This window comes from Trachurus japonicus, chromosome 17 (genome assembly GCF_045865225.1).
Source record: "Trachurus japonicus isolate A0001 chromosome 17, Traja_1.0".
Classification (NCBI taxonomy): domain Eukaryota; kingdom Metazoa; phylum Chordata; class Actinopteri; order Carangiformes; family Carangidae; genus Trachurus; species Trachurus japonicus.
In genome coordinates, this window is record NC_140923.1 from 15,982,641 (window position 1) to 15,994,402 (window position 11,762).

Genomic DNA, 11,762 nt, shown 5'->3' on the forward strand with positions numbered 1-11,762 from the left:
TGTGTTTACTGCTGGCACAGTGCACACAAACATATTCTGTAATTACAAATATCCTCAACGGACCAAGTGGAGTACAGATTTAAGATTCAAGTACAGTAGCAACATCCTCAGGGGAGTGTTACTTTTCCTTTTAACACTATTTCCATCAACTTAAATCTAAAATAATAAATGCTAATCAAAATTCACATATTCTCACTTCCTAACTTAACTCATGCCCAAATGTATTTCTTGAAAATATCATCAACCAAAGACAACAGCACAGAAGTTAAGATAAAGAACATTCACTGCAGAGCATGTTGACGTTTGAGGCTTCATGTCGACTTGCAGTTTCCACCAGGTGGTGCTGGGAAATTGTGAGGCTGTCGGTGCTTCAGTCGGTGCAGGTCTGCCATCTGTATACACCTGCTGTCACAACTGTCTCAGTAAATGAATCTCTGTCTCCATCACTGACTGATTCTCACTGCTGTTTAGATGAAAGCCAAAGACTGGCTTTCACAGCTGATATAGCAGCTGATTCAAAACATTTTAACATTCAAAACACAATATGTTCGTGGTCTATAAAGGTCCCACTCTTAAGTAAGCAATCTCTCGTATGTTGATTGTTTCATTTAGACTATACCTCCCCTCTGATACAAGTAAAAACAAAATCTTAATCCCAAACTACACGGAACAATTTATCAAAGATGAAAGTTTGATTTCTTTAAGGTGAGATATGTAGAAGCTGCATCAAGTGTCATTGCTCAAAATTGAATTTCATCAAAGGTCGTCTCGGGGGAGCAGAGATCAAACAGTGTGAGGAGGAGAAAAGAAAATGTTTGGAATCAATTTCACGCCTCTGTGAAGAATAATTGCTGTGGATTTTAAACATTATGATATTAAGATAAGCGCCTTTCAGCCTGTCACACCGGAACGCATTTAGTCAACTGGTTTATCACGGTTGCCTGTTTTGTGTTAATTACTAAATAACTGATGAATTTATCTGCCGTAAAGAACCTTTTCTCCCCTGTTCCTGTGTGTGTAAGACATGATAGACAGACAGACAGATAGATAGATAGATAGATAGATAGATAGATAGATAGATAGATAGATAGATAGATAGATAGATAGATAGATAGATAGGTTCATTCTTGCTTCCATTTCCTCCACCAATTCAAAAATGGCTGCCAGATTACATACATTTTTTTCTTTTATCATAGACCCTTGAAGTGAATATCTCATCTTCTCCACCTTGAGATATTGTATAAACTCTTTCATCCAGTGCAGATACACAGGGGGGAAACAATCCTTCCATCTAAACAGTATGGACGCTATAGGAGGCCAGAATATTGCACTTGTTGTGACTATTCAGATGCATCCCCTGTGGTGTGACACTGAATGAAGCGATGAGACGGGATGGGTCCAATGGTTCTTGTATTATTTTAGATAAAGTATCAAAAAACGACTGCCAGAACTGGAGAAGCCTCAAACATGTCCGAAATGTGGAATAGATTTGTAGAAGCTTTTCTGCATCTGTCACATAAAGGGTCCTAAAGGTCCGTACACACCAGGGACGTATATTTTTCATGTAAGCAATTCGCACGTCAATATTTTTTTTCTGACTCTGGTTTTCATCATGAGTCCTTTCACACAGACCGCGAATGTTACCCAGAAATAATGCAACATCATATTTTTTTTGGAGTGGGGTTTCTGAGCTTTCGTCCAGCGAATAAATGCATCAACCAATCATGTTGTGTAGAAAGGAGGTACGTCACAACCCTACACAATTAAAGGTGTACAGAAAAGAAAAATGAATTTGATTCCACTGTGGGTTCTAACATTAGTGTAATAACTCATCCAGGGCCGTTGTATAGGGGAGAAAGGTGATGATAATTCTAGGGGCCCAGCGACCAGTGGGGCCCATAAAAAACCCCAGTAGTCTAATCTTTGTATGACTGATTTATTCTGTGTAAGACCCTGACTAATACTCATAGTACGCTGTAAAAACTCAACATCTTTCCAAGAATATTTGTCTTATTTCTTGTCCAAATGTCTAATTTCTAGTCAAAACTAATCTCTTTCCACTTAAAATAAGACTCATTACCTAAAAATTAACTTGTTTTTAGATCATTTTCACTTAAATTCACAATAAATAGAAAAATCTGCCAGTGAAAGTAAGTTTTTTGTGCTTGTAATAAGGAAGAAAAACTTGCTCCACTATCAGATTTTTTCTACTTATTCCAAGTGAAAATATGCTTGAAAGAAGTAAAAAAGTGTCTAAAAACAAGCTACTTTTAATATGACGTGTCTTATTTTAAGTATAATGAGATTTGTTTTGACTAGAAATGACATTTTGACTAGAAATAAGACAAATATTCTTGTTAAGATACTTGAGTTGTTTATGCAGTGTAATGCTGCATTAGCATCAAAACAAAGAAGGCTAAATAAAAAACAATAATACATACGTAGTCTAAGAAAAAAAAAGGAAAAGTTAGGGGGAGGGGCCCACTTTAGTATTCTTTAAGGGGGCCCAGAATTCCTAGCAACGGCCCTGAACTCATCTATCAGACGATGTAGACCAAACTTTGTGCAAAATTCTATTTTTGAGTGAATCCGGGATGAAAGTGCGGTAGTTTTTTTCCCCGCATTGGATAATGCAGGTGCACGGATTATACGTCACGCTGCTCACGATTCATCAGCCACTGATATTGGATCCGTCATCCGTCAATCAAACGTCTGAGACACACACACACACACACACACACACCGGTCTCGCCCCAAGCTTTGAATATCCTGCCCGCTCGACAACGACCAATCAAATTCGTTTTCCTTACTTGGGTAAACTTGTGTGGCAACTCGTGGAAATGAGTCAAGTAGGTGTGCGTTGTACAGTTTTACTGTAAGGCATAACATGGAGGCAAAGAACCAGAACCACCTGATGCAAAGCAAAACTTTGGTTTATAATTGTCATTGTCACATATTTGCATCACCGCTGATATGAATGGTTTTGATGCTAAATAATATGTTTTCTCTTCCTCTGCTGTTATTTAACATTTACCTTAATTCTACTTTTGCTCTGTCTCTTCCCCGTCATGTGGCAAGTTCTTGCTTGTCCCTGTTATGGTTGTGGTTGTACCGATATTCAGTCTGCAGTCTGATAGAGAAGAGAACGTAACTGGATTTCTTATTTTTCATCCCTCTGTAATAATTCTACCCTCTACAATTATTGGGTTAGTGCTTCTGTGTCTTTGATGCTTCTGTATTGCAGGCGGTCTCTGTCATATTTGCACTGAGGAGCAGGTGTTATTAATATGAGACCTTCACTCATGGCTGTCCTCACCATGTTTTATAATGCAATATTTATTTATTTATTTCTTTTCTTTTCTTTTCTTTCAGTGCACACTTCAGGCCTGCAGCAGGAGAGAGGACGCCGGTGTGAATCATCTGTAGCAGGAAGGTCTGGACAGCGTTTACACAGACACTCATTAACCTCAGTGTTAACAAAATGCCAAACAAACAGCAGCATTGTAGAAGTGTGTTCACCTGTTAAATATCACCGAAACACACTGTAAAATAACCTCTAGCTGGCTTTTGTTCAGCGCTGCTGTTATATGATCGAAGCTGAAACTAATGCAAGCCTTCAGTGTTTGTACGGAAACACAGCTGTTGTTCCAGGAGCAAACATCTGGATTTATAGCTGATAGGCTACCTGTATAGAACATACTCACAGCATCAATGACATTACATTAATTTCAGAATAGCATATTTATTTATCATTACTTTGTTAAAGAAGAACTATGCAGAGTTTTTAGCTTAACTATGCTACATTTCTACCTTAATTAAGCTTTGGAGTTATTGTGATGGTTTAATAAATGACATGTAACTTGTTACGAGGGAGGATGGAGCTTCTCTGTCTTCCACCTAGCGTCTCTTGGCAGAAAAACAACTCACGATCCCTTTGACAAATTTTTATTGCAGGACAGGCAAGCGACTGGCTTGGCTATCCTGCAATAAAAATGTGTCAAAGGGATCGTGAGTGTGCTGGCTTTTCCTCCCCTTTTCAGTTTGCTGCTGTAGCCGTGCACCTCCTTAAGTTTTATCCTTTTTTTTTGGTGAGTGCTCGCTTCTCCCTATTTTTTCTGAAAAACAACTTTGCAAGATCGGCACAAGATCGGTCCCAGCTCTCGTCTCTGCGGCACAGCGTCACAAACACGCCCCGTCATCTGTAATATCTTGTTTATGACAGGTTAAACTACACAAATATACACTTCGTAACATCGTACATGATATATAACATTATGTACCGCTCTATTGATCGATTTCTCACCGGCGACGCTGTAAACAAATGCACATGGCCAGGAGGAGGGTTAGCAAAACAGAGGAAAAGCGACCAGGCTTACATAGTTCCCCTGTAAACTAGTTGAGGACACACCTGCACACACACTATATCCCCATCCTGACTCATTTATCACTATGAAGATAAAATTATCCCCTAACTTCAGTAACCTGGCTACTCATGTGACTCTTTCATGGTCGTGTGAACAAATAAACCGTGAAGTTGGAAGAAGCAGAAAAACAGCAGGTTATGTAGAAGTCAGCCACCAGCGGAGAGTCCGCCTCCAGTCCATCTGCAGTCTCCTCTTAGTACCAGGGTTAGTGTGTGTGTGTGTGCGTATTTGTGTGTTTTTGTGTGTACGGGGCACAGTGGTCATCTGTGACAGACTTTTAAAAGTAAAACAGGCGCAATTAGAAAATATTAGTTACTCCTCTTTGGCGCCCTTCCAGCCTGCGGTGTCCTTGGTGACGGCCTAGGTGGCCGATGCCAGAAGTCAGCGCGGCATGTGAGCCGCAAACAGCGGGTGTGAGCTAAACATTATGGTCTTGAGGAAACTGAAAACACCATCTGCAGCTTATATCAGATCAGACGGGGTCAGTTCTCCGCCAAATACAATGTCATAATTTGTCTAACGCCTCCAAGGACAAAGCGTTTTGAATTCCCTGATGTTTTAATTTTGTTTATCTCACATCAGTGTAGAGGAAATTGTTTGAGAGCTTTTTTTTTTTTCTTTTCTCCATATGTCAGGTTTTCTTATATGGATTTAAAAAAAAATGCATGTTAAAAAGAGGAATGCAAACACAGTTTTAGTTACAGCAAACGGCTGCCCCTAAACTTGTTGTTTGTGTGCAGCTTAAACAAATGAGATGCAAAAAGTTTAATTTGTATTTAGACGGAGCGTGAACAAATGTTCACCTGGTTTAATTAGCACACTGCAGCTCATTATTTAATCAGCTGAAGTATAGACAAACTATACAGGTGGTGTAAGCTGTAGCTCTGTAGCAACAGCTGTGTATGTGTGTGTGTCTGTTTATGTGACAGCTCAGACTCTTGACTACACATCAACACTTTCTGGTATTTTCTTTCAGCTTTGCTCCTTTTTTCCCCCACTCTGGTCTATACAATCATGAGCCTTGAAGTTATCGCAAGCTTTCACCACTTTATTGTCTGCTGTCACAACATCTCTGAAATGTGTCTTTTGTGTCTGAATCCACCTCAACGGATGCTGGAAAGTGTATTTTTCTCTCTCTGTTCAGATAGCCTTGCTTGATATTTCTTACTTGCATTCAGTCTTTATGCTAAGCTAATCACCCTGGCTTCCTGCCAGCTGCAGTCTATGACTGACCTACAATTTTATATTGATTGTATATAGTATACATAGCATAAAAGCACATGTTCATATGCATATTTTCAATATATGTATACAAACAAATTTTAATTTTTATGTTATTAATCTATGTCCAGGTAACAAACATGTCATCTATTACAGTTCTGCATAGGAAGTCATGAGGAGGAAACTGTTACAATCCTGCCTGCTTATAGTAATGGCTGTTTTGAAACTGCCTTTTTTTTTTCCTCCACTGTATTCCTCAGATGGTAAAAGGTTATACTAGAGATGTTACCAAGGTAGATAGATAGATAGATATTTTTCCTAGTTTTGTTTTTACTCCTCCGAGCAATATTCCACTATTGCTGGAACCGAATGTACCTATATTCCCCTGACATTTCCCCCCTGAATTATTCACATCAGAACATTTATATCAGCAACAGACCTACATATATACATAATGCATGAAGAGTCCATGGTCAGCTTCTGCTTTGGGGGACATCGATGTGAGAGGAGGGAAAAAACAACAACAACTGTAGCTCAGGTTTTCTTGATGCACTTTTCCCTCAGTCACATCTCAGCCCAAACAACCATTTATATTCAGATTTTTTTCTTTTTCCTTTACAGCACATACAGAGGCAGCCTGACAAAACTAATGCACTCAACATGTATTAGTAACTCACTGGGAAATACACTCTTCTGTTGAGCAGAATTTAAGTGGTGCAGAGATGGATGGTGGCGCCTCAGACGAGGGTGGTCTGCTGTGCTGCCAGCTGGTTGACGTCGGTGGGCTTCTTGTCTCTGCAGCAGCGAAACCTGACTGAGTCTAAAGTAGCAATATGAAGAATGGGATTTCATTTTCCTTGCCTTGTCCTCGGTATTGCTTTTTATATGAGTGAGGCAATAATGTGAAAAGGTACACTATAGCCATAAATTGACAGGGGCTTGTATCGTAGCGATCTTTAGAGACCCCCCCCCCCCCCCCCCCCCCCACTTCTCCTGCACTTGTGCTACACATGATAATTACGTTTTGTGGACCGCTCTCTCTCTGCTCTCTGCATTATTTTGCTATTTCAGGGAGATGATGGAAAATGCAAATGATTAGAAGAGTGGGAGACTAAAAGTTGTGCGAGAAAGTGAGTGTGACAGACAGAGAGCGTGAGTCATTTGAAAGGTCAGCGCCGCACAAGCTCTCAGTGTGTTTTTGAATTAAGCAATATAATGAACCTTTTGCATATAGATGTGTTTTCTGCTGTAACTGATTTGAGGCGGAGGTTATTTTAGATTTATATAATTTGTGTTGGTTTTAGTTTGCATAAGAAATGAAGCTTAAATTCTTAAAAACAGCTTCAGTTTCAGTGTATATGTGATTCCCAATTTATTTTGGTCAAATTAAGCTGATTATGTTTTGCATTTATAATCTTAAGTGGCAGGAATTGTGGTGCCGCTACTGAAACAGAAGTGAACCAGTATATCTGCACTTCTGATGACGTTGTCTTATCAACATTCATTGTATTTTCGAGCCAGTGGTGGTTCACACCAAGAGTACATGCATGAAAAAAAGCCCCACAGAGTTTGTTTGTTGCTGTTCAGTACTGCCTCTGTTCCCAAAATCTATTTCCTGCATAAACTTTCCCTCCAATAAATTGAGCTTTCTATATTTTTTTAGAGGAAAAAAAAAGCCTGAAGCGTTGTAGGGGAGTAATTGGACCAAAAAAAAGAAAAAAAAGAAAAACATTTTAGGAGGAAGAAATAGCTCCTAAAATGTTTTTTTTTTGCCAAGGCTGTGAGCTGGTTTCATTTCTGGATGTTCAAGCAGAGGTAATTTTGTTGTTTCATCAGATGAATTAAATTTTTACTATTTACTCACCGGTAGGTTTGCCATGTTTGAGGGACCGGGCTCTCAGTGAAGTAACGGACGAGAGTGAAGCAGTTTCCAGCAGCTGTCCTGTATTTTGACAGGTCCAGCTGCTGCAGGGAGACGACAGGGAACCAAAGTCATTTATTCAATGCTGGGCTTTTTGACCGGCCTCCATACTTCAGTCTGTTTTCTCTTTAAAGGGATAGTTCAACATTTTGGCAAATTGGCCCATTGCCATAATCCCTGTAGTCATAGCAGTAGGTTTGTTACCTACCTTTCATTTTCCGGTGCAAGCTGTTTTTAGAACGGCGGAGCAGAGCCGCGAGCTGCTCAGAGCCACGCTACGGAGGCTCATGGGATTTCTTGGTTTCCCTCATCAAACTCGTCAAATACACAATCCAACAAATCCAAAACGCTCTGGTGGACAAGTTGTGACCTGCACTTTCACCACGCTATGAGATAATAACACAACGTTACCAGACAGAGTTGTTTTAGAGGTAAATGCAGAGACACATTAGCGGTTTTGCATGAATTTACCTCTGAAACAACTCTGTCTTGTAACGTTCTGTTATTATCTCATAGCGTGGTGAATGTGCAGGTCACAACTTGTCCACCAGAGCGTTTTGGATTTGTTGGATTGTGTATTTGATGAGTTTGATGAGGGAAACCAAGAAATCCCATTAGCCCCCGTAGCGTAGCTCTGAGCAGCTCGCGGCTCTGCTCCGCCGTTCTAAAAATAGCTTGCACCGACAATTAAAGATAACGAACCTACTCCTAAAACTATAAGGATTATGGCAATGGGCCAATTTTCCAAAAATGTTGAACTATCCCTTTAAGTGTACTTTTCCATATCCTTAGACAAACCTGCAGACACCAGTTACAAGAAGACATTAAAACTTCAGGAACTAGTTTATGAGAAGAACAGAAGTAACTACAGCTCCATGCATTTGCTTACATCTGTATAATTTTGTTTCATCCATATCCAAAGAGCCCATCAACACCTCTTTTACATTCTACATTCAACTTCATAATTCATTTACTTCTGTCTGAAAACATGCTCCTCTCTGTCTTCTGTTATTGTCATGACAGCCCATAAGTCTATGGGTAATGCTGCCCTTTGCTGTTACAGTCTAATTGAACAAAATGTGCTGATATTGGTGTATTTTTTTAATTTTAAAGTTACATAAATCATCCCATTATGAAGTTTACCCATTTTTAATATTTTCCTCAGCCAGATGAAGACAAACTAATCCGACATAGCCACAGTAGCCCGCTAGGCCAGCCAGCCAGTCAGCCAGGCTGCTGACAAGAAAGATGCATAACGGTGGATTTATGGATGGAGAGATACTCTTTCCTAGATGGATGTATGTGTGTGCGTGTGGAAGGCCTGGAGGTCAGTATCTGTCGTTGTGTTTTGTTTCAGCTCTGGAGTTGCCAGACCAGCAGAATTACAAAATAGGCATTGGTTACATCTCTCAACAATCACTCTTCCCCCTTGTATAAACCCCCATAAAAAGGAAGATATTGATAGTTGTCAGCTGATCTGATCGATGTTGGCCGGCCACTTCTTTAATTCATTAACCGCATGGCGCATGGTCTTTCAGATGCAATCTAGCCTTGAATAACAGTGAGCTGCCCTGACAGGCTTTGTCATCGATCTGTCGCAGCTCGGCGGCTCTGCCAGCAGAGATCTGACCCATGGGTAAACCTGGAGACGCCTGCCGCTCGTCAGCGCTGACTCACACCAGGGTGAAGGAGGAGGAGGAGGAGGAGGAGGAGAGGAAAGCTGTGGTTTATGCCTGATATTTACACAGAGATGCGTAGGGAGCGGAGACTAGAGATAGAGAGAGACAAGAGACAGACAAACACACACGGACAGATGGAGGCTTAGAGACAGAGGGAGAGGAAGAGAAAACGAGGGAAAGAAAGCGACAGATGTACAGACAAACAAACTGAGGCAGCCCTGGGATGTTGGTGGATGGGCAACAATCAAAAAAAAAAGTCTGAACTCCATTATTGTTATTCAGCTGGCACTCCTCTGGGTCTTGTGGACAACGGTTTTTTAGCTGACTTGCTACAAACGCAGCTCCCTGCTAAATCTTGGCCTTGGACGCTGCGAGGGAGACCCGGACGCTGTGGGAGTTTTCTCCACCGCTTGAGTCAGCACCGCCAAAGGTTTGTGCTGACTGTAGCTCAGTGAGGCCTCAGCACCCTCCTGCACCTCCAGAGAGAGTGGGGGAATATCATTACCTTCCAATCAAACCTGCAGACTATGAATGGCAATGAGGAAGAAAAAAAGAAAACAGAGCTCGGTGAATAAGCTAACTGAAATTAGCTCATCTGTACATTCATTACAGCCTCGGCACAGCGATGCCACTCTGTTGCAGCCCGAGTCTGTGCGGCACTTTTTTTTTTTTAGCATTCAGCACACGACGACACCGTCTGCAGCCTGTTTCATCAAAAGTTTAAAATGAAAAAGCTTCAGTACCAGAGCTGCTCTTTCAAAGTGAAGTTTTCAAATAGTCCCTGTGTGTCTGTGTGTGTAAGTTAGAGAACAGGCTACATTTTTACGTTGTTTGGATGAGGATCCCAGCTGATAAAATCTGCAAATATAGAAGTTAAGACGTTCACCAAACACTGTCTTTGCGGCATATCAGTGTTGCATTTGATGTGCTGCTTGTTGGGAGAGCCACAGTCAACAGCAGAGAGCTTGTTTGCTGGCAGAGTTGTATTGGGATTGTATTATTGCAAGTTCACAAAATTCAGAGTACAACAAGGAGCTTGTCAAGTCAGAAATGTTTCCAGCCTCTGGAGAGCTGTTGTCAAATTTTTTTTATGGGGCTCTGTAGGAAATATTCCCAGTGCAGCACAAAGATATCAAACCCACTCCTTTAAAATTTTAAACAAAGTAAAGAGAAATATCAGATGGCATCTTTAAAACATTCAAATGGAAATATGGCACACTTCTTTCAAGTGTGTATACTACATTTTTTTTCATCATGTGGACACAAATGTTTTTTGTTTTCAAAGGCAGCGATGCTGTCAAAGTGCCTCTCTGCCTCAGGGTGTATTAAAATTTCTTACTTTTTAAATTTTTTTTTTATAAAAGAACGTCTCTGGGTCTTTAGAGAATAATTTTAATGCTACTTTTTAAAAATTCACATACCTCACATACTCAAAACTCAAAAAAGCCATTGACATTCGATAAGAACATAATTTGAAGTGGAGTGCAGGAAATAATCTATAATTTTACAACTTTCCGTTCCCACATACTGAGGGGTCAAAGTGGATTTCTGCCTTTTAAAGAAGCTGGTTTTACAGCCATTCCTGCCTTGTTCTTTTTTCGGGCTTGAAGCATTTAAAAAGCATGCGAGGGCCCCTGGACCCTCGGAGCCCCGTGGCGTTGGATGGTATTGACCATATTATGGATGTAAAAGTGCACACTCACACTCAGAGAGCTGAGCATTTGCTTTGAAGCGGCTACTGCCCAGAATATTTCTCTCCATTTGAGTTTCTCATCGTTTCTACATTTTTAACTCTTGTGCTCTTGATGTTGGAGGGAAGCAGACTTCACAGGTCAGACTCTTTACATCTCTTTGACCCAAATACCCTCCGATTGCTGTCAGGTTTATGCTGAACACGGCCTTGTGGAGTGAAACCATCCATCTTCAGGCCTTTCAAGGCTTTAACTGGAATGCAACACACCTTAAATAATTGTACTCATAACTTATTCTACTGCATATGAAGAAGAAGAAAAAAAAACAGATTGTGGAAGCATTCGCCTTGGGGGTGTTGTACAAGAAAATAAAAAATGTGAGTGAAAAGAATCAGAAGGGGAAAAATCTGTTTCCACTGCAGGATTATGGTACAGTACAAGCAGAAAGCAGATAACTCACATACTGTGGTACCATGTCCCTCTCTCCTGCCTTTTGAAGTTCACAACACATTTACTGAAGGTTAATAGTTTGCAGCCGTGTAGAAGAGAAAGGCGAGCGGAGGCAAGATGACATGTTCTTTGTCTGCGAGGGACACACCATCGTCTTTGTGAGGCAAAGATAACTGGCAAAGCCATCTTCTTTTTGCCATCTTCATTTCTATGGCACCGGCAGCGGGAAAGAAAGACTCCTGGTGTGTTATTTCTTTCTCTTTTTTTCTGTTTCGCTCACAGCAGGATGACTTACTCAATGCCCCTGAGGTTCGTACACATTTATGTAACTTACCTTTTGTTCTTCTGATGATAAGCTCCAGCGTTACCTCCACCA